Source organism: Orcinus orca, chromosome 10, assembly GCF_937001465.1.
Source record: "Orcinus orca chromosome 10, mOrcOrc1.1, whole genome shotgun sequence".
NCBI lineage: Eukaryota > Metazoa > Chordata > Mammalia > Artiodactyla > Delphinidae > Orcinus > Orcinus orca.
The window spans coordinates 95,205,556-95,229,190 of record NC_064568.1 but is presented as its reverse complement, the minus strand read 5'-3'; the positions used below and the strand labels follow the sequence as shown (position 1 = coordinate 95,229,190).

At 46.6% G+C, this 23,635-nt stretch overlaps 1 long non-coding RNA gene across 6 annotated transcripts in view; it reads left to right on the top strand.

Moving 5' to 3' along the window:
- Nucleotides 1-11,492: 11,492 nt before the first annotated feature.
- The window catches only part of LOC117202695 (uncharacterized), a 197,410-nt gene continuing 185,267 nt past the window's right edge, over nt 11,493-23,635 (top strand). For 5 of the 6 annotated variants that reach the window (XR_007479902.1, XR_007479900.1, XR_004485183.2 and 2 more), the window contains exons 1-2: nt 11,493-11,845; nt 13,901-14,091. This is a non-coding gene — a long non-coding RNA (uncharacterized LOC117202695). The remainder of the gene's footprint in view (nt 11,846-13,900; nt 14,092-23,635) is intronic. The other variant, XR_007479901.1, reaches the window with a different exon arrangement.

Here is a 23,635-nt window from a genome sequence, read left to right as displayed (position 1 = left end):
CAGGGACCAATGGAAATGGTTCTGGTAATCAGCTAGCAATTCCAGCCCCCAGCTTTTTACAAGGCTGTTGTAAGACTGAATGAGTTAAAGTATAGGAGAGGGCTTTGCCAACCATAGAACACCATAGAAATCGTACTAGAGCTGATGTCTGTACTACAGGTGTCCGAACACAGGAAAATGCCAAAGCATGAACATTTAGAGCTCTCATCCATTTTTCTTCTGGATATACCAAGAACAGTTTGTTTAGGCACATGGTGTGTGGGGATGGTCCCACGAGGTGAGCAACTTCATGGCGATTCAGTGCCGGCAGGTAGCGTGGGCAGTAACGGGCAGATCATAAATGATTCTACCAGAGGCCATTTAATCTTGTGAGAAGCTCACAAACCTCAGAGAACCATGGTCATTGACTGCTGTGCAGCAGACTGATGGGATAAAGAGGTTGAGAGAGAAATTTGGAAAGAAAAGCATAGCAAGAGTCAACCAATGATACAGACAGTTCTTTGCGAGAGAGCTGTTGCCTCTCCTTTCCCTTCATCTATGATACCATAATACTGTCTGAAGGAATTCGCCATTCCACCATGTGCAGCCAACAAGGATTTCTCACTGCAGAAAAATTTCATATATTTTTCATTGTAACATGATTCTTTTTTGTTTGTTTAGGACATTTTTAAGGTAGCGAGTTTTCATTGAATATCCTAATTTTCCAGGAAAGGATCAGAAAATGACATATATTCATTTTGTTTCCATCCCTAAATATTTTGGTTTTTTAAAAACATAGTATTTTTGTTTCAAGGTAAACCCAGATATATTCAATGGAAGCAGAATGATGACAGATTTTTAATATAGTCTTTGGTAGATTCAACTGATATGTGTATATTATATAAAGTGTTTTCTAGGGCATATTCTTTTTAGCTCCTTTTTTTTCTTGCCATGGTTTATGTCTCATATTGTGTGCCATTCTTTACCTAGTAAACCATCTTTTTTCAATTATTGTACTCTTTGGAGCTAATGGGTCTAAATTCTGGAAATAAAGTTAATAGAGAAATGGGTTATCAGAAGGACCTTCTGTGACTACTTGATCTAATATGGTACACCATCCTCACTCTGCTTCATTGCTGTATTTGTCTTCTTAGCCGAGTATATATTTATATGTTTACTGCTAGTCTATACAGTAAGTCTCCTACACACAAACGCGTTCTGTTCCGAGAGTGCGTTCATAAGTCCAACTTGTTCGTAAGTCCAACAAAGTTAGCCTAGGTACCCAACTAGCACAGTCGGCTATATAGTACCATACTGTAATAGGTTTATAGTACTTTTCACACAAATAATACATAAAAAATAAAACGTTTTTAATCCTACAGTACAGTACCTTGAAAAGTACAGTAGTACAGTACAACAGCTGGCACACAGGGGCTGTCATCGAGTGAACAGGCAAGAAGAGTTACTGACTGGAGGAGTGAGAGGAGGTGGGAGACGGTAGAGTTGAAGGATCGTCAGCAACAGGAGGCGGAGGGCAAGCTGCCATGTCACTCACGCCTGACACTGACGGCACAGGTTCTGGTTCCCTGCGGGAACCACATGCATGTTCGCATCTTTGAAAGTTCACAACTTGAAGGTTCGTATGTAGGGGACTTACTGTGTGTATGTGTATGTGTGTGTGTGTATATATATATATAATCTTCATGAGGGCGGCTTTGGATGTCTTTGTTCCCTGTATCCCTGGACCCTGGTCCCTGGTCCCTAGAATACTTCCTGGTACCTAGTAAATACTCAATAATATTGGCTAAATATGTACACACGTGAAACTTAGGTCTTGGGCATTCTGGATCAATGATCTGCTATATATTTTTTTCCTCTTAACACAGGCATTTTTGTGGTTGAAATAAACAAAGGTATTCCTCAGAAAGTCTACACCAAGATATTGGTAATGTTAGGCAGTGAGAGGTAAATGGACTTGTACAACTATCTAAGTTTGTGGATGGCACTGATACAATAATTGTTCACAACCAAAGCTTCTGTATACCTGGTTCATTTGTCTAATTGAGTTAACAGCTATTGAGCACCAACTTGGTGACAGGTGCCATTCTAAGTGCTTTATGTGTTGTTTCATTTTATCCTCACAACACCTTCGTGAGAAAGTGTCTGAGAAAAATGACTTGACCCTGCCCAGCCACCTCCGTTTATGTTAGCACTGTTAAAACACAAAATTCAACTGAGTAAATTTGAAGGTCTAATTGTCTTCATGAGGAGATTCGTGACAATGTACTGATCGCCTCCCATGTGCCTGACGCTATGCTTTCACGTGGCAAGTCATTCACTTTTCACAATAGTCCTTTGAAGTATTGTTCCCACTTCTCAGATGAAGAAACTGGACCTCAGAATGTGTGATGTTTTCAAGGGAAACTGGCAGAGACTGGAGGAGCTCTGTCTGAAGGCCGTTGAGTGGAACTCTCTGTGACGTCCCTGCAGCCTCTTCCTGGGGGAGCACGGACCATGGGGTGTGGGGTTTCGGGGGTGGGTGAGGCAGTAGGAGCACCATTCAGGTTGGAATTTTCAAGCATTTGGAAATATTTCAAAGCTATCCCTCAGCCCAGAGCATTTCTCAGTATTGCTCCTTTGCCCTGTAAGCCCTTACCATCCTGCTCCCCTACTTGCACACATAGACACACACATAGCACTAGACACGCAGAGACACACAGACTCAGACACACAGACCCAGACACACACACAGACGTGCACACACAGAAACAGACACACATACAACAGACCCAGACACACACACAGACACAGGCACAGACACACATAGACACACACACATACAGACACATAGACAAAGACACACACAGAGACAAGAGACACACACACACACAGACACAGACACACACACATAGGCATAGACACACACACATACAGACACGTAGACACAGACACACACAGACCCAGACACACACACTGACACAGACACATAGACATAGACACACACACACACAGAGACACAAAGACACAGACACACACACAGACCCAGTCACACACAGATACACACACACAAACACACGCACACATGTGGCTCTTCCTTGCAAGCTCAGGCACTAGCCTCCTGATTCCTTGCTCACTCCCACCTCCGGTTTCTTCCCTGTTTTCTCCTTTGCCACTTGGAGAGAACACCTTCTGCAGCTTGTCCCCTGCTCGCCTGTCCCAGAAGCAAACACTTGTCTTTTGAACATTTTCCAAGCACTTGGCTGTTAGTAATCACGAGACACGTTCTGAAAAGTTCCTGTTTCATAGAGACGTCATAGAGAAAGCCAGCCCTTCAAAAGGCCCTCCTGCCTTAGTCAGCAGCCCCATTTCTTCCCTGCAGGGGAGGGCTGGCCTCTGAGTGACCGGGCTCTCAGAAGGAACGCTTTGTACGCAAGGGGCTAGAATCCCCTGGGAACGGGGCTGGTGTAGCCTTCGCTCTCTTCCTTTTTATAGGGTGTCACTCTCAGGATCTTTCCAGGCTCCCACCAGCTCCAGGAGTAAGTGAGGCAGCTCTGACTGATGGAAAGACACCGTGAGTAGAGAAACAGTCACGAGAGGCGACAGAGAAAATGTCTGCAGCTGGGCCTGAAGGGGATTTCTCAGGAACCAGTCCTAACCCCCTCATTTATATTTAAATATAAAGTCTGCTCAGACAGAAAGAACAGTGTCATTTGAGCCTATTTGTCTGTATAGAAAAGCCTTACACACCAATGTGTAACATTCCGATGCTGGTATAAACCACACCTGGGCTTGCTTCCTGGGTCTCTGGCCCCAGTTTCATGAGACGTGGCCTGTCATGGACTGTAGTATAAGAGGAGACCACAGGCCCTGGAATCAGAAAAACATGCTGTAGTTTTCAGTTCCCCAGCCTAAGTAAGTAACTTTATCTCCAAAAGCCCCGATTTCCACATTCATAAAATAAGATAATGGTATCTCGCCAGGTTGTTGAAGATTAAAGAGGGTGATGTGTATCAAAGTACAAAGAGTGTAAATTCTTGACCCCTTTGCAGTGTCATTATTACAAACATACAGGGTAATGTTAAAGTAACCAGCAGTCACAGGCAGAGAGGTGGCTAGGAACAATCCTGAAATTCCACATGAACACAAGATTGCTAGTGAACTTTGGGCAATTCCTCTTTTCCACTGAGGGCATGGATTTGTGGCATAGACCGCAAATGTAGGAAGACCACAAATCCTGGTACTTTTTATGGAGCAGAAACAAAATTGACTCTAATCATCCTGACTCCAGTATTCAGCTGGGGAGAGAAAGCTCGCTCTCTCTCTCCCCCGTCTCCATGTTCGAATCAGAGGCAAGTCCTAGAAGGTGAAAGAGAGTCACGGCCAGGCTGGAATAGCAACACTGGGGGATGACAGAGCCCTGCTGGAGGGTGGCTGCAGGGCACTCTGGCTGTAATGTAAAAATCCCTTCTCTTCCAGGCTAGGAACCCAAGGAAGGGGAGTCACGCACATGAACTGTAGGGAAGATGAGAACCTGCATTGCCTGTGAATCACCCACTGCAGACTCACTGGAACACCCCTTCCCTCCTCCCAAAGGCTCCCCTTTCCCTGGGCCTGGAATCTGAGGCCTCTGATGTTTCCTTTGAAATAATGAGTATTTTCTTGGGTCAGCCCTTCTGGTTGTGGCTGCTTCCACTGCTACTGCTCTCTTATATCTCAACGTGGGCATTTCCTAGGGGTTTGGCTTTCTTGTGGGTGCACCTCTTGACCCAGAGCTCCTATCACAACAAAGGGAGGCATAAGAGCCCTGTAAGTAGCCTCTGTTGCCACTGGAATGGAAGATGGGTCTCTTCTCACTGAGGTATCATTCCTTATTAAACTCCTCACTTTGGCTGCATTTTTTTTTTTAACTGTCCCTTCTCTTCATGAAAATATTCCTGATTCAGAGGACAATAAATAGGTCTACTCAATGTCACATCTCATAGAATCCCACTGCACCGATCTTCAATGTGTGCTCCGGGAATCCACCCAGGGAATTTCCAGGGAATTAGGCAGCAGCCTTTGCCGCGGGCTCTCTTTTATGTGCTTTTGCTTCCAGGGTCCCTGGCTCAGCCTCCAGTCCCCAGAGCCCCCTTTACCTTTCCTCCCCGTCTATCCAATGTTCTCATGCGGAAGAAACTCCCTGCTTTTGTTCGTGAGAATTGAGCAAAGACATAATTTTAGAGCTGGAAGGAATCTTAGAAAGATATCATCTAATTTTACTTCCTCACTGTACACGGAACTAGAGAGGTGAAGTAATTTGTCTGTAAGTTCACATCTAGTTAGGGGCAGAGCTAGAATCAATTCTCGGTCTCCTAACATCGAAATCAGAGTTCTTTCCGCTGGAATATTCCCTCATTCCTCAAGGGGGATTCCCCAAATGGAAATGACCTCCTCAGGGAGCTGGTAGGGGGTTCATATAATTCACATGTGGTCAGCAAAATGTGGGGCAGTTTTTAAGCAACTAAAAATAGATTGGAAAAGAAGTACATCTTTGTCTGCAAAATTGAATTTATTGGAGGAAGTGTAATTTACATCCTCAATACAGATCAAGATTAATCTAATATAAACAAGTAAAGGAGAATTAGCTCTTCCACCGTTATTCTTGAGAATATGCATAGCTGCTTCCTCTTTCTTGATGATGAATGAGATTATTTTTTATGGTTTCTGACAGCCCCAGTATTTCAAGACAAAACGTGCCGTTTCTTGAGGTTGACATTTCTCAACTGATTATTTTCTACTTAATCCATTAAATACATGTTAATAAGTTGTGTACTTAAAAAATTATGCTTATCTTTTATGCGTGATATTTTTCTGGTCTTAGGATAACTGGATTAACCCAAGGGGTCGTAAGGGGAAGGGAGCCCTGGTGGACCCCGCTAGACAGTGAGTTTTTAAGAGCAGGGACTGTGTCTCATCCATCTCTGGATCATGACTGCCCCTCCTTGTATACATTGCTAGTTTTCATTTTCAACATCATGGAAACCCAAACGTTCCCCAAGGCCTGTGGAGGCTCCATGGGATTGTTTTATTCCAGGGAATCTAAGTCTTTGGTCACGAGGCAGGTGGGGCCCTATTTGTCGTCTGACGGAGCACGTAGACGTTTTGCAGGGTGTCCATGCAGGAGCAGTGACCCCAGGGGTGGGGGAACCAGAAACCAAATTGGGCAGCCCCGTCCCCCATTCTGGACGCCCCAGCTTCCTGAGAAGGAGGGTTCTGCTGCTATTTCTTAGCTGTACTTGGCTACATACATGGCATCATGTTGGTTGCACACCCACCAGGAGATTTAGATGCCAGGCGTTGCCTAAGGGTGTGTGTGAGGGGAAGTGACAGGAAGGTCTTGGTCAGGCATCCCTGGGCTCCCCTTGTCGCTCCTGCCTCGGTCATTTCTGGGCAGTTGTGGCCTCATGGATTCTGAATGCTGGGGCACGCTCACTAGACAAAAGTTTACTCTCCTCTTCAATCCTCAGAGGGCTGGGTGTGCTGTCGCCCCAGCACCTCCGGCTCCCCAGGTGATGTTTCCACCCTCTTCTGCCCCAGCAATCACTTATGGGTGCTTCTCTAAAGATGAGAGAGCGGTAACCACGTAGAGGGGATCTCTCTTGGCAGCATCTCTCTTGAGGAAGTCGAGGTGAAATTCTGACATAAATTAAACATTAGGTGCCCTCCTTCCTGGGTGAACTCTAAGGCAGTTCAGTAATGTGAAACAGTTGATGCAACTTGGCATCTGGGAGAAAAGTAGGTTCAAATGCCGGATTTGTCACTTACTCATAGTGTGACCTTGGACAAGTTTCAAAACCTCTCTCAGCCCAGTTTCCTTATCTGAAAAATGGGGAAAATAATAATACATATATCATAGGGTTGTTACAAGGAATATCTGATAAAGAAGGCAAAGTGCTTGTCTCAGGAAACATTAACAATGATGAGAGCTGAGCTCTGTGATATGGAATATGACCCAGTTCAACCTCCCTCATCTTTTGGATAAACAAACCGGGGCTCAGAGATATGGGCTTATGTTCTGATTGCCGCACAGCTAGAGATAGTGCCGCACAGCAAGAGATGAGCTCTTGGCCTTGTGAAACTCAGTTCAGCGCTTTCCTACGTTGTACTTTGAGTCAAATTTGTAGTACGCCTCCCCCAAACTTTGAAAAAAAGATCAAGTGAAAAAAATATGTGTTTTTTGAAATATTTCCGGCAGAATCTTGTTTTATTCGTTGCTTACAACAGTGGATGACACGAGATGACTTGAAATTCTGTGCTTAATTGTTGACCAGCTGGAGGAGGCTAAACCTGGGTGCCTGGAGATAACACGAAATGCAATGTACTGTTTCCTTCAGAACAAACAGTTAAGTGTAGCAAGTCTCTGAGGCTGATGTTTTTATTTATTTTTACCTTAAATGTTTTGCCGTTCCAAGACCAACAAGGAGGTTTTCTTTGTTTGTTTCTTTTTGTTTTTTTTTTTAAAGCCATTACAGCGAAAGTCAAACTGTACCAATTTGTGTGGACTGTGAGATTAACCTAAAAGAGCTGCCTGTAGACAGGATCATGGGATTAGAGGTCACAAAGAAGGCAGATCATGTGCATCAGTTGGGTACCATATTGTTTACCGCTTGGGACAAAAATCCCCTCTGCTCCGACTTTTAGGCACAGCGTCATACCAATTACTCAGGTCCCAAGTTTACTTCTGATTCCAGCCTTAACAGACCAGTGCTGAGCCCATCAAGTTTTACTGCAGTCAATACACCTCCCTTCTAGAAGCAACTGGTCACAGTCATTTCCAACACAAAGCTGCTTGGGCCACCCTTTCTTCTTTTTATAGTCTGTTTCCAGACACTCGGCGACCCATAAAGTTAACTTATAACCAAGTCACAGCCATGACCAGAGCTGTTGTTCTTGTGTCCACCCCTGAGGTTCCCTGGCTTCCCAGGCAGGGCCTGTTGCCTTTTCCCAGGACACGCATGCTTGGAGGCAATGAATCAGACTGCTTGCCTCCTGTGGGGTCCTTCCTCTTGGTCCAACCCCAGGTCCTGGATACTTAACCCAGACTGTTTCCTTGAAACATTCCCCAAACCCTGGGATTTTCTGGTTTGCCCTCATGAACGCCCATACTGCATTCGGTGCCTAGCAGGACCCTTATTAATGGAGACGTGGATCCCGCTTGGTGAGTTGAGGTCGAGGCACGTTGTGAGCTCCAGTCACCTGGGCGAACACAGCGGTGGTTCAGTGGATATTTCTAGCTCGATGTCCTGATGGTGTCATTTACAACCTAATTTGTCTTCTTTCCCACCCGCCTCCCCTTCCTCTCCAAATAGGGTGAGTATATATACTGAGGAGAGTGTGATGGAGAGACTTGGCCTGTAGGCAGGGTGGAATGTGAACGTTATTGAATTTAGAGAAACTCATTAGGGCATGGAATCCAGAAATGATCAGGAGCAATCCTATGATTACTAAGTCACCCAGCTTCTTAATTTTATTGATTTGGCTGGGTTAGTAAGTTTCCTAGACTTGACCAAGGGTGGGGAGCTAGTTAAATGCAAGGCCAGGGGTAGCACACACATCTTCTCACTCCCAGTCTGGGGTTCTTCTCATTACAGAATACTATGTTTCATCAAAATCTAATTTCGTTTGGTGACAGAAAGATTGGCTTCACAGATAGGAAGAGAGTAATGAAATGTATTTTGGTTTTAGTAAAGTTGGTGCCTATCTCCCACAACATATTAATTAATGAAGGAAGAAAACGGGGGTTAAATCTTATCATAGAAACACACAATATTGGAACGTTCTGATTTGTAGAATTTTAGGACTGGAAGGTACTTTAAACATAATCATCTAACACAGCAGGTTTCACACTGTGCTCAGTGGAATCGTAGGGTCCCACACAGGTGCCTCAAGGGCCTTCTAAGGATGGAGGAAGAAAGTATGTAGGACTCTGAGCCTTCTCCCTTAGGGCCACTAGAGCAAGCCTGTCTTCATCAGTTTTATATGTTGGGGTTTTAGGTTAGATTTTATCTCAAAAGGGGAATCCACTTCTAAAGAAAGTATGCAAACTTTAAATCTACTTCAAACCCCTCAATTTACAGATGAGAAAACCGAGGTCTCGAATCTTGACCCTGTGGAGTTGCAAAGCAAGAATCATCCCATTCTAGGGATGTGAGAACCAAGATTCAAAGCTTAAGAGATTTGTAGAGACATATGGATTTCATCAAGTGACAGAACCAGGGCTGGAACCAGGTAGAGATTTTTTTTATTCCCAGCCCATGACGTTTCCTATCGTGTCACATTGTTTAATAATATTGAACATGTGGGTGACCTAATTACTCCATGATTCAAGAAGTCCCCCCAGGGCTTCCCTGGTGGCGCAGTGGTTGAGAGTGCCTGCCGATGCAGGGGACACGGGTTCATGCCCCGGTCCGGGAAGATCCCACATGCCGCGGAGCGGCTGGGCCCGTGAGCCATGGCCGCTGAGCCTGCGCGTCCGGAGCCTGTGCTCCGCAACAGGAGAGGCCACAACAGTGAGAGGCCTGCGTACCACAAAAAAAAAAAAAAAAAAAGAAGTCCCCCCAAAGAATGTGGGGCTGAAACACAGGAGTTTGAGGGAGTGGAATAGGAGGAAGCCAACAGTCAGCTAGTGTGGGGGAGGGGACTGACTCCTGGACCATGGAAACGGGTGCATTCATCCTTACTTCCTTTCCTCATGAGTATATTCCTTTATGCAAGTTCCTTGCTGCAGTGCTGTAGCCCCAGTACCTAAATGAAGGCCTGGCACTTAGAGCTCAATAAATATTCGTTGAATCTTCTTGACACCTTCAAAACCCTTTCCTGGCCAAGGACTTGAGAGTATGATACATTAAAAAACCAAATACTGTATCAAATTTGCATAAATATAACCATCAAGTACAGTAGATTTATTTCCACACACAGTAATGCACAAGGCCTGTTCATTGAGTGAATCAATGAACTCACCTGGCAGCGTCGGACTAAAAGAAGACCATATGACTCAGAGTGGATCTCCTTCTCAGAGCTGCCCTGGCAAATCCCCACAGGGCCTGGGCACCAGGCAAGGTTCCCAGTGGCAGCTGGCACCACTGATCTCTGTTCCTGACAGAGGGAAGTGCACATCCTGCCCGTAAGCTGCTGGGCAGATGTTCGACCGCCCTCTGGGGTAGCCTGACCCTGAATGAGCTTAAATAGAAACAAAACCTGGGATCAGAAAGTTCTTATTATATCTTACCCAAAGTGGTTAGCATTTGTAGTAGGTTATTAAAGAGTACTGTACAACATCTTTCCTTAAGTTATTTTAAGAATAGGAATGGCTAGATCCTGCAGGTTTTGAGATATTTTTGTCTCTACAATAACACTTTACAACAGTATCACAGTTTATAGTCTTTCAACGTGCCTTGAGGCAGGGCAATGGATTAGATGCCCTCCTGAGGCCATCTACGCCCTGTATTCATTTCAGAGGAAGAAAACACGAGGTGAACTCCCAAACACAAAAATGAAGTAAAAGAGCTTCCAGGAGAACATAATAAGGCAATGAGACAGAGACACACACACAGAGAAAGAGAAATGCCCTTATTGAGATCAAGTGTGTGCTTGACCATGAAACCAGAAGAGCGAGAAACTGATGGAAACCATGCTTGTCTCTGTTGGTCCTGGGCTCGCCCATGCTCTGGAACACACCTCTGACATTTTGTGTTATGGTCTTCTCTGCGTTTAGGGGTGGGCTAGTTTGTCGGCATGGTGGGATTACGGTAAAAGTCATTAGATGTACATTTGGATGTGGCTTTTCCATTTACAATAATTAAAACCAACTACTCAGCTGACATTTTCTTTTGACCCCATTCCCGACTTTCTTCTGCTTCGGCCTCTTGGGGCTAAGTCTTGGGTTCCGTGAGGGCTTCAAGACCGTGCGTGTCTTCCCTACCTGTTACAGGCAGGGCGAAGTTGCCAATAGGGACAGGGCACTGCCAGGAACCTGATTATGCTTTTTGTTTTAATCCCCTTATGTGGATCCAAGTGGCAATTTCAGCCCCAAGGCTTTGGCACGACAAGTGGCTGATGCAGGGGGTGCACCCGGACCCGGGCTCGGGGCGGGGTTTCTGCTGCTCTTCCTCTGCTTCCCACCTCACCGCCGCCCACCGCCCTCCAGGGTCACTGCTTTGAGTCCTACGAGTGGGAAAGTCCTATTTTAAAGCTCTCTGCTATTTTCAGTGTCTCGCCTGCCCCTCCACCGCCAAGGGCTCCCCGCCCGAGAGGCGCACCCTTCTAGGAAGCCTTTTCCCGGCCCAAATCAGCCCCGGGGGCACGGAAGCCTCCACACCCGCCTGGCCTCTCCGGCGGCGGCGAACGCACGCACCACCTGACTCGTGCTCCCATTGGCTGCTGCCTGTTGCTAACCCACGTGACCGGCGCCGGCGCGCCCCGCCCCCGGCTCCGCCCCCGCGGGCTCACGCGGCTCCGGCTCTGCGGCGCGTTACTGCGGGCGCCGGACGCGCGGGGCTCCCAGCCGTCGCCCGCCCGCGCCGCCGACTGCAGCCTGCGCTCGGCGCTCGGCGCCCGGCGCCCGGGCGGACGGCGCCCACAAGGTGGCAGTGCCGCGCTGCTGGTGTCCTGGCCGGGTTCCGCGCGGGGCGCGCGGGGAGGCCGGAGCCCGCGCGTCCCTCCTGCAAAAGTTTTAATGAACAGACCCACCCGGGCCTGGGGCGCTCCCAGGCCTGCTGGCCGCGCCGCTTCGATTTCGGAGTTCCTCTGGGAGAGTTGTACGCTTCGATGGCGTCTCTCTTTGTCCTCGACTCAGAGAATCAGGATTCGGAGCCTGTAATTGAAGCAGGTATATTGATGTTTTCAGCACTGTTTTTTTGTTGTTTTTCGTTTTGTTTTAGAGCCCTTCTACTGGGAATTGATTCTGAAAGAGATATATTAACACAAACCTATCGACAATTATTCTGTCTCTCTTCTTGAGAGCCTCCCCCTACAGAGAAGCAATCTGCAGCCTCCTTTTTGGGGGTAAAAGACCTATAGCACCACCGTTTCGGAGGATCCTTCCCTGCACCCGAGTCCTGGGATCCTAACCCGTTATGTGGAGGAGGACCCGGGGAACCTCCCGCCCCGCAGCTGTCCTGGGATGCCCTTAATTCCAGGCGCACAGAGAGCAAATCTCCTCTGACCTCGTCTGACCCCGCTGCACGCCCGGCGTCCTCATTTACTGTGTGAGGGTTGGAGGGCCGACTTTTCTCTCTGCTCACTGGCATTTTTTCTCTGCCTTCACTTTTCTCCTTGGCTCGTGGCTGGTCTCACGTCCCCCACCGCAGTCCAACCCCACTACACTCACACACAAAAACACACAAGCACGTGCTTGCCACTCCTTTTCGGTTTTAAACAAAATGTTCTGAGGGTTCTCTGGGGCCACCCGACTCCGGGAAAGAGAAAGCTCAGAGGATGTGAGGGCAGGATGGTGACTTGGGGCACTTTCCTACAAGGGAGAAGGAGAAACACTCCTAGGCTTCCCATTGTCTACACCACCAAGCCCAAATTCCATTCCCTGGTAGTCAAGCCCTTCCCTTGGGCCCCCTAAGCTGCCCTCCAGGAAATTTCCCACAGTGCTTCTAGTCTGCTCCAACCTAGCATTCATCCACCTGTGACAGGACGATAGAGGGGGACTCCTATGCACATGTGCTGGAGTTTCTGCTCAGACACAAACACGGAACAATCTGTGTGCCCACTAACTGCCCCCCACGTTCTCCAGTGAGGTGCAGGCCATCTCTGTGGGACTGCTGGAGGGACAGTGCCACCCCTCAACTCCAGGCTGTGCGATGGGAGGCTAAGGACCCAGGTAAGGCCAGCAGGGAACATTTTATTAGAAAAATGTCGACCTGTTGTGCTTTCGCACCTACCTTAAGATAGGTGAGGAGGGCTCCAGAGAACCACCTGGAGACCTTGCAGGTGTCTCCTGGAGTCTGGGGGACATGGGGGCCAAGGTGACCTCAGAGTAGAGAGAACCGTTTGCAGTGGCTAGAGAAGGAGGTATTTGGACCAGACTGTCTTCCAAGAGCTGGCAAGGCACACATCACCAGCTAGTCTTCCTGTTGGCAAAGTGGACCTATTTCCCCAGGCAGGGCCGGGGCCACAGTGAGCAGTAGGAAGAAGGACCTGTGCGGGCAGGGTGGCCTGCCAACCGAGGCTGCCCGTGGGAGGGAACATCCCACCATGGAAAAAACCCACAGAAGGGCCCCACGAGACAAAGAGCCAGCCTCTGAATGTCTGCCACCAACCCCTAATTACAGCTGAGGCTTCCCTGAAGGACTTTGTTCTTTGGGCCCTGAGAGACCTGAACCACCAGCCCGTGATTGGAGGATCCGAGAGGAAGAAGCAAACACTGACTACGTTCCCCGACCCCCAACCACAAGTCCCCAAACCTAAGCCAGCTTCCAGCCGTTGGTAGAAGGAGAGAAGGGCTGATTTAAATGAAAGGGTCAGGTTTTTTATGTTGATTGGACTAAACTTTTTAATATGGGGGCCTCATAATACTGACAACAACACACATTTGCATCATATTTAGTGTTTTACCTGTATTAACTCATTTAGTCCTCAACAACAGCCTTGAGAGGTAGTCTTATTATTCCCATTTCATAGATGAAGAGGTTGAGATCCGGAGAGGTTAAGTAAATAGTGCGAGGTCCACAGCTAGTAAATGGCAAAACCAGGATTTAAATGGAGATCTCAGAGTCTAGGTGTAGAATTAAAGTGCTTCTCCATCTCTGAATCTTTATTCGTGTTCTTAATCAAACCTCACCCGAATTCAAGGCCCACCTGTACCTGATATAGTCTGAGAACCCTCTTTGGTTGGGCCAGCTGAAGAGGCCTCCCTGCTCTGTCATGTTTTCAGGAGTCCGGCCATGGCTGCGGAGATGCCGTCACCCTAAGGCAAGAGGGAGGCATCTTCTGAGGAATCGCCTTGAGAACCCGAGGCACGTCTGTTCATACCTTCAATCCTGACAAGCTGTTTTTGAAGGCGAATATGATGTTTGGAACCATCTAGAAGTCATTTGGAGTCCAGTGAAAAAGCCAGCGATCAAGGTAAGAGAAACTCCTTTTGGTAAAAGGAAATAGGATACACTCTAACTGAAAGAGTCTGGTTTTCTTCTGTGGCTTGAAAACTGGATCTAAATGTTGGTTTTCTTCTGTGGCTTGAAAACTGGATCTAAATGTAATTCCAAATGAGAAAATTCTCCCAGGAGGTGAGTCCTGGCCGCCTTATTGGAGAGCGTGTCCTCCCAGGGATGCAGGCAGGGTAAAACTCATTTGGAAGTACACGTTGTTTTTCTAAATACATATATTCTACTCATGCTCATCACCTTATCCTCAACTTTCATTTATATTCTTTCTGTATCTTTTACTTCTTTCTATTCCCTTTCACACCAAGTGTGTTACATGCAGAATGAGTACGTTAGGCTGACAAGGAGCCTTGTATGTTGGGGAAACTTTCTATTTGAGTAGAATTAAGGGGGGAGTCCTGGTCTGCTCATGAGCTGGGGTGCAAAGTTGAAGGAAAGCAACAAGGGTGGAATAACTTGAGAAATACTTGTCTCCATCTCCTGGGGGCAGAGTTTATTTAATAAAATCATGGGAGATATAATTAGAAAGGGATGTCTTATGGGTAGATAGGTCTTTATCTTTTAGGCCAGTGGTTTTTAATTTTTTTATTAGAGATTTTCTCCTGCTGCCTCCTATAAAGGCCCCACAAACAGAAATGCAATACAGGCATAACTCTTCCCCCCCACCCCCGCTCTACACTTTATTACCCTTCTCAGGTGTTGTGTTTTTTACAAATTGAAGATATGTGGCAATCCTACAAGCAAGGCTATCAGTGCCATTTTTCCAACAGCATTTGTTCACTCCATGTCTCTGTGGCATATTTTGGTAATTTTTGCAGTATTTCAAACGTTTTCATAATGATTGTATTTGTCATGGTGATCTGTGATCAGTGATCTTTGACACTGCTCTTGCAAAGATTACAACTCGCTGAAGGCTCAGATGATGGTTAGTATTTTTTAGCAATATGGTAATTTAAATTAAGGTACATACGCTGCGTTTTTAGGCATAATGCTTTTGCACACTTAATAGACTACGGTAGTATAAACGTAACTTTTATATGCACTGGAAAACCAAAAAAATCCTGTGACTTGTTTTATTGCAAGATTCGCTTTATTGCAGTGGTTTGGAGCTGAACCCGCAATATCTCTGAGGTGTGCCTGTATGTAGAACAGATAAAAGAGGTCTCTGGCCAGAGTTGTGGAGGCAGGGGCCTGCAGCTGGCTGCCTCACTGTGGTCCCTTGTGCACACACCCCAGGCACCTCTGAGGAATCCTAGGGCTCTTCCAAAGCAGTTTGAACCACTGGTGTAGACAACGGGGGCGGAGGGGGGGGCTTGAAAGTTTGCACCAGCCCATCTCTGCGTCAGTGTAACCTCCAGCTTCCTGACAATTCCAGCCCTGCCCCTCACGTCTTCAGATTTGTCCTGTGCCCCAGAGTCTTACAGGACCACTATCCCTGAGGCATAACTTGCCTAACACCCATTCTCCTTTTTTCCTTGCTAATGGAAGCCAACTTTAATCTGGCGGCCATGTACTCAAGTGACACCCACCAATGGATCATGATTGGTCCAAGGGAGGACTTGGCCAAATCCAGCTGCTGACTCTTTTGATAAATTTTATTGGAACACAGACACTCATTTGTCTACCTCCTGTCTACAGATGCTTTCATGCTTCAACAGCAGAATTGACTACTTGTGGCAGAGACCATATAGTTTGCAAAGACTAAATTATTTACTATCTGACCCTTTACAGAAAAAGTTTGTACGCAGCCATGGCAATCCCATTCTCCTTTGCCAGACGTATGCAGACATATGGTCACCTTTGACCAAGGATATATAATGTAAAGTCTGCTGGAAGCAACTGAAAAAGGTTTTCCTTCCTGATAAGAGAGAGGAATATGAGGAGAATGTTGTTTTTGTCCTTTTCCTTTCCATTCTATCACATGAAGATGTGATGTCTGGAGCTGTGGCAGCCATGATGAGCCTGATTCCCCAATGGTATCATTAAGTCACCAAACCTACCTTAGGACCATCTACTTTCAAACTTCTTGTTGAGCAAAGAATAAAAATCCCTGTGGTTGATGTAACTCTTCATTAGGTTTTTGTTACTTGCTACTACTTATAGACTAACTAAGGTATTTTGTTTAAAGCCTAACAGCAAAAGGCCGAGTGTTCTTGTGGAAGTTGTGCACTGGAGTGGTTTATAGCAAATCTAGTGGATACTAATAATGATAGCTTATAATTATTGAAAACTTCCAGCACGCCAGCCACTCTACCAAGTACTTTACCTTCATTTTCTCATTATCACAAAACCCTGTGGAGACACTTTTATCATTATCTCCTGTCTCCATTTTACAGATAAGGAAAGTGAGGCTTAGAGAAATTTAATGATTTGCCAAAAGTGACACAGTTAAGTGGCAAAGTTCAAATTTGCACCCAGCTCTGCTGACTTCAAAAGCCAAGCTCTTAATCATGACTTTACATGGCCACTTCTATCCACAGGCCTGAATTCAAATTCCAGCTCAGCTACTTGGCAGGCAAGTTACTTAATCTTCTTGAGCCTCAGTTTCTCCACAATAAGGGGATAATATGTTCCTTAAAGAGAATGTTCCTGCCACAGTGCCCGAGACATGGTGTTTCACTGTATTTTCTCGCGTGCTCGTTTCTTTAGGGGTAAGTGGATGGCAGTCGGTGAGCTGGGAGAGTAACCAAGAGGTAGAAAAGAGAATAGCCAGGGAAGGGAAAAGACACACCAGTTCCTGGAAAATTAAAGGAGGCTGGCCTCAGGCCTGGACCGGGTTCTATGAGGAGCGGGAGAGGGGAGGGAGAGAAAGAAAACCAGGATACTCCCACCTCATGGCCACACCTTGTGTCTGACCAAGGACTTGGCGACCTTACAGTCAGCTGTGACCCGAGAGCACGTTCCAGCCCATTGTCCTGTCTCAAAGTGCTTTGAAAAATTGTAAGGAACTAAACAAAAAAGAAATTCCTTGAGGTGTAGTAGGTATCATTCCCCTTTGTGGAAAACTGAGCCACGGTGCAGGGCAAGCGTTCCTCCGCGCGGAGGTCATTGGCGGCTCCGGCCATTGGCACGTTGTTCTCTTCCTTACTGCCCTGAGCTGCTTGCCCGTGAGGAACGGACCTCTGAAGACACTGAGGAAGGATCAGAGGTTCCCTTCTTGGTTCTCAGCTTTATTTTAGAGGTTTCCGCTCGGAGCATGACTGTACGGGTTTTTAATGGAAAAGAATAATCAAGACCAGTCCACTCAAAGAGCTTATGGAAAATATATGAAATTTAGAGTTTAAAAACCAGATTTAATTGTTAGGCCTATTTTTAAAAAGCGAGCAAAGGAAAGCAAGAAAAACGACCCCAGTGGCTTATTATGTAACACCAGATGTTTGGCAAAGAACAGAGCAGATGAGGGGGTGATGTTTTCGCTCTTCACTAGGTTGCTTTGGCCTCGCTGTAGAGGCAGTGAGAGAGGCTTATATAAGAAGCCCGCTGGAGCGGCCTCGGCCATGCTCTCCGCTTGCCCTTCAAGAGACCCGTGAGCCTTCAGCTGCATTTTTAAGCTCCAATGGGGCGGATTCTTAATGAACACATTCCTGTGACCCAGCATGGGCTTGAGAAGCTTCTGGGAATCATCTAATGATGACTCCAGGTAGACAAAGCAGTGGGGGGGAAGGTATTTTCCCTTCTCATTCAGGTGTCGTAGGCTCGGGGAGACCTAAAGTCGTTTCATCTTAAATGTACGGATCTAACGTAATATTAAAACATGCCCGTGGGCTTTGAAAAAGTGACAGCTGCTCTTCAGTGTGATAGAGAGATGTCCACACTTCGGCTTGCTTTGTCTGTCAGCGTGGATGTTTGCTCTTGCCAGAAATGCCAGCGAAGGGCAGCAACACCGTCCTGCTAGAATGCGAAAACCAGGACCTGATTAGTAGACGCATTTGTTGAAAAAGCATTTTCGCTGCGCACTAATCTCTACATATCCTGTGGGGAAATCCTCTCAATCCCATACCTGATAAATGAATCTGGGAAGTGAATAAACACTCTGGAAGTCTCTTACTGATACATAATTCCACGTGTTATGTGGGTTCCGCCAGCCTCTGAGCTGGGGCAGCCTGGTGTACCTTTCAGACTGACCTGGAACAAAGCTTGTCGAGGAGAAGATGTCTGTGCTTCCTCCCTGCCCAGCACTGAGCACTTGGCTTCAGTCTTTCACAGGAACCAAGGGGGTGTTCAGGGCTAATGCTGACATCCTGGATTACAGTTTTTATTGTCTGGTGCTTTTGTTGAACTTGAATACTCCACCAGGCGCTGTGTAATACTGCAGGTCAGAAACACCAGGCTCTGTGTTCTTCTGGTTTTCCACTCAGGGCCAGGGTAGGGGGGTCCTGAAGCTGCTACAAAAATCCTTTTCAAAAGTTAGAATTGAGTCTGCGCAATTGAGTCTGCGGTCTCCCCACCCTCCTCCAGGGGTCTTGGAATGCTACTCCACAGTGGTTGTACATGACTATGTAATAGTGATTTTCCTGAAGGTTCTTGAGGGCACAGGCCATGCCTTTTCATCTTTGTAAAGATTGGTGCCTGGTGCGTCCATTAGTAATTAACTAGTTATCAGTAATTAATTAATGCTGAATGAATGAACTGCAGCCCTTGGTAAGTTTGTGGGCCCATGTATGTGAGACATTGCCAGAGAATGACAGTTAGGTCTTGTTAAATTAGGGATTTATTTAAAAGTGAATGAGGGAGATTTTCTGAAGTCCTTGATAGGACCTTCAAAGATGAAAAAGTGTCTGCTGGCCAAATGTAGTAACAGGGCGACTGCACCAGCACCATCCCAAGGCATGTCTGTGTATCAGGAGAACTGTACAAAGAGAGCGTCCTAGATGTACCCCCAGGTCTCTGGGCAGTACACATGCACATGTCGAAAATACCTTTAGAAACCCCAAAGGACTCAGGTTCACTGCCTGCTATGTATAATCAGTCATACATGCGTGATGTTGAAACACGTTTCAAGATGCTACTGGTGGAAGAAGCAGACTATTTGTTTGATGTCTTATCAACAAAAGAGCTTTACTGTTTTTTATTGCTGCATAACAAATTACCTCTAAACTTAGGGATTTAAGACAACAAACGTTACTCTTAGTTTCTGAGGGTCAGGATTCTGGGCTCGGCTCAGCTGGGTGGTCTGGCTCAGAGTCTCTCTTGAGGCTGCAGTCAGGATGCTACAGGGGCTGTATTCATCTGAAGGTTTGCTGGGGCTGGAAGATCTGCGTTCAGGATGGTGCTCTCACACGGCTGTGGGCAGGAGGCCTCAGTTCCTCCCTCTGTGGGTCTCTCCATAGGCTGCTTGAGTGTCCTCACGATGCGGCCATTTATTTCCCCCAGAGTGAGTGACCCAAGAGAAGGAACAGGGAGGACCTTGCAGTGCCTTTTATGATGTAGTCTCCAAAGTTACACACCATCACTTCTGCTTTATTCTATTCATTAGAAAATCCCTAAATCCAGCCAGTACCCCAGGGGAAGAGAATTAGCCTTCACTTCTTGAAGGGAGGTGCATCAAAGACTTTCTGAACATCTTTAAAATCCATCACAGAGCTGTTGCTTTAATTCGACAGGTATATTTTGAGCAATAGCTGGCCTTTCCATATGTGCATGTTAAATGTGTAAATCCTGCTTGGTCTGGAGGAAGTCCTCATCGAGTTGCCCACTGTGAGAAACAGGTTGTCTGAAAATGAGGACCTGTGGTTCTGAGTGCTTGACCTCGTAACTTCCCTTTGAAACCATTTCTGTTTTCCCTGTCTGCAGCGTGCGGAGGCTTTTCACTGGAATCCGTTTGCGACCTCTTAAACGAGAGTAACAATGGCACTCACTGTTAGCCATGCTAAGAGTCCCACAAATACTATTTCATTAAACTCTCTGTGAGCTAGATGTTCTTATCATCATCCCTGTTTTTACCCATGGGGCCACAGAGGGCTGGCGTGATTTGTCTGAAGTCACCGAGCCAGTAAATGGTAACACTGGGATTTGAACCCAGGCAGTCTGGCTCCAGAGTCTGGGCTCTTCCTTTCTCCACTGTGTTAGAGTGGCACCTCCTTCCGCTGGCCTCTCTCTCTCTCTCCACCCAGGACCCCTAAAGATAAGTTTATTTGTAGGTTGTGTAGCTTCTACTTTAAATGAGCCCATCTCAAAAACACTCCTGCCAAGTAGGAAGGGATCGGGTCTGGTATTTATTACCACCACCGAGTCCCCGTTGAGACCTCCCCACCACCATAACTCATTCTGGGTTTGGGAAACCATTCCCTTTTCTTCCCCTTCGGGTCTGGGAGTAATAAGAGCTCCTACATTGCAGCAGGCAGAAAAATGAGTCCCTCACCCCACCCCAAGGTGTCTGTCCTAATGCCTGGGACCTGTGCATGTGGCAGAAGGAACTTTGTGGTTGTAATTAAGTTGAGGATCTTGAGATGGGGAGATGATCCCAGATTATCCAGATGTGACCCATATACCAGGATCCGTATGCGTGAGAGTCAGAATTGGATGTGGATTTGAGGAAGCTATGCTGCTGGCTTTGAAGATGGAAAGAGGGGCCATGAGCCAGGGAAAGTGGGCAGCGTCCAGCAGCTGAAAGGGCCAGGAAACAGATTCTCCCCTAGAGATTCCGGGAGCGCCGACACCCTGATTTTAGCCCAGTGAGAGCCATTTCAGACCTCTGACTTCCAGAACGCTACGGTAATAAATTCGTGTTGTTTTACACTCTCCACTGCCCAGAAAAAAAATTCCATGGAGTTGCTGAAAATCCACCCTGCTGTTTTTACATGATACAATAACAGAGGAAGAAATTACAAAACTACATCTTATTAGAGATTATATAATTATATAAACTGAGCACATGCTTAAGTTCCAGGCTGTGGGATACAAGAAATTCACTGTGGGAACTTAGAAATTCATTCAGAAGAAAAGGCATATACACATCAAGCAAGCAGCAAATCTGTATTTAAGGGAGAGTGTGTTCAGGACCAATAGTGAGCCCTGGAAAAGTACGGAACCAGGTCGGGTCAAGGACGCTGGCGCAGCTGAGCACGTTCTGGAACTCTACAGTTATCTTACCATGTCTAAAAGACCACGTAGGGACGAGAAAATAATCTTACTGATGGGCACTCTCAGACACACGGCGTTCTAGAAGGTATAAAACAGTTCTCTGCTTTTCCCATTGGTCACCCTTCAATTGACTTAGAGCAGCCTCAGCTGAGTCCCCACTTTCTCTGCTCTCCCCGCGTTTCTTGTTTATGCCCCCAGTCTCTCCTCAGGGTCTGTGCCATCCTGCCAGTACCTAGAATGGTCCAGAGGTGGAGACGCTCCAAGCTCTATCTGGATGGACAGCGGGCATTCTTACACTCGCTGGTCCCCCACCGAGTATCTTTGCATTTGACGTAGGCTCGCCAGTCTTCAGAGATGAGCCTCCGTAAGATAACAGAGCTCTCTCTCTTTAATCACAGTCACCTCTCACAACCCAGGAGTGAGAGGGGGTGAGTGGGATGAGGACAGACAGGCAAGCAGATTGCAGGGTCCGATGGATTCTGCAGAAGGGCTGGGGTGTGAGTATGGGGGGAGGGGTTAAGAGCATTCCAGGCCTGGAGAAAGCATTTGCAGAGGCCAGGAGGGAGCAAAACACGGGCAGACGTGTGCTACAGAAGAAGGTGTAGATACATGTTCTTGGGGCAGAGTGTTCCTCTAGGGTAGATGGAAGAAAACTGCATGGGGCGAGAGTGACGAGATTGTGGTGTGCTGGGAAAGCTGTAGAGATGGGTGTATGTTTGGGAAGCCCTTCAAGGGAGTGACTGAATCATTCCATTTTCAGCCCTGTTTTGGACATTATTTACCTGTGGCTAAAGAAATGAGGGATGGCTGCTGGGGGGAACCCTGGGGCCACACGTGGGAAAATTCCCACAGCTCCCTATGCCTCTTCCTGCAGAGCTCAGAGCGCTGCCCCGGATAGTCTGCTGAGGAAACCCTAAGAGTTATTGCCAGGCCTTGGAAATAATTAATACACGTACTAGTCAGAGTCACATCTCCGTGTACACAGGTATGTCCCAGGGTGGGCAGCCCTGCTATTTGTCGCATTTTCCGGGAGGCTGCCAGCAGCCCCGCGCGGGCTGTGATTCTCGCGGCTGATCGCGCAGGTGTCTGACCGCGTTAGCGCTGATCCCGGGCCTGGCTGTTGCATCGCCTCCCCCCAGGCAACATGTTTCTGTTTCTCTAGTATTTAGCGCTGAGTTCTGTGCTCTCCGCTCTGTGGATATCAAATATAAATGATTTCAAGCCTGGGCTTTGGGTGTGTGGAGACTGCCTTTTTCTAGGCGAGTATTTCATGAGGTCTTTTCTGACGTGCTGTTACCACGCTGTTCCCCTCCAATACATCACGGCATTTCTTTGGTTCCCGATACTGATAAGGAAGAAGATTCTCTGTCTTGGTGGCAATATCTCATCCAGAATTTCTATCACTTTTGTAAGTGGGAAGAGGGATATTCACACCTACTATAAATATTCTAGGTCCTTACTAAAATGTTTTTTCACTTAGAGTAGAATTTGGTGTTCGAAGTTTCCTTCTTGGATTCCAGCCAGTGAGTTTTAGGGGATTACCCGAAGGATTTCATTATGAGACTGAGCCACTTACAGATTGCTCCTATGGATAGGGGCTCATGTGACGTAATGTGGCTGCAGTGTAACTGAGAAATGAGAAAAGAACTTTGGGAGCTTGTCCCAGTTTATATTGCAGTGAGAGGGGAGAGCCTGCTAGGTAGGATTGGGTTTATTAGGTAAAATGGTTTACTGCTTAAATGGTGAATTTTCTCCTCTTTTGCTTCCTGTCCTGCCACGTGGTTTCCATAGCGAGACAACACCGGTGTCTATCTGAGAGCTTGGGTCCTGGAGTCAGATGACTGGGATTTGAAACTCAAGCACAAGTTATTTAAATCGCAAAGCCTTGGTTTCGTAATCTGGAAAATGATCATAATAATAATAATAACAGCAACAATGACAACAATCATATCTAACTCAAAGGACTATTTTAAAAATTAAGTCACAAAATTCACATGAATCGTTTAGTATCTGGCACATAGCATAACAAGCAGTCAGAATGCTGTCTTTTGTTGTCAGTGATAGTAATATTTTTCTATTGTTTGTAATGAATTGGGAGGTTCAGAGTACACAAAATTGAGATAATGCCGATGATGGCAAAATTTTAGGAAAGAGTACAAGACTTCTGAAGTTTTGGATAATAATCAGGAATGAATTATTTGCTTAGTCTCTGACAGGCATTATCACTGTATTTCGCTGTAGAGAGATTTATTGCCAGCTCACAGAAGAAGCCCTTCCATTCTGTGGCTTGCATACACGTGGGCGTGTGTGTGTATATGTGTGTATGTGTGAGTGCATATGCATATTGCTTCATGGGATACCCCCGTGCAAAACGTAGAGACAAGCACTGTGGGCTGTAAAGGAGACCATCACAGACAAAAAGA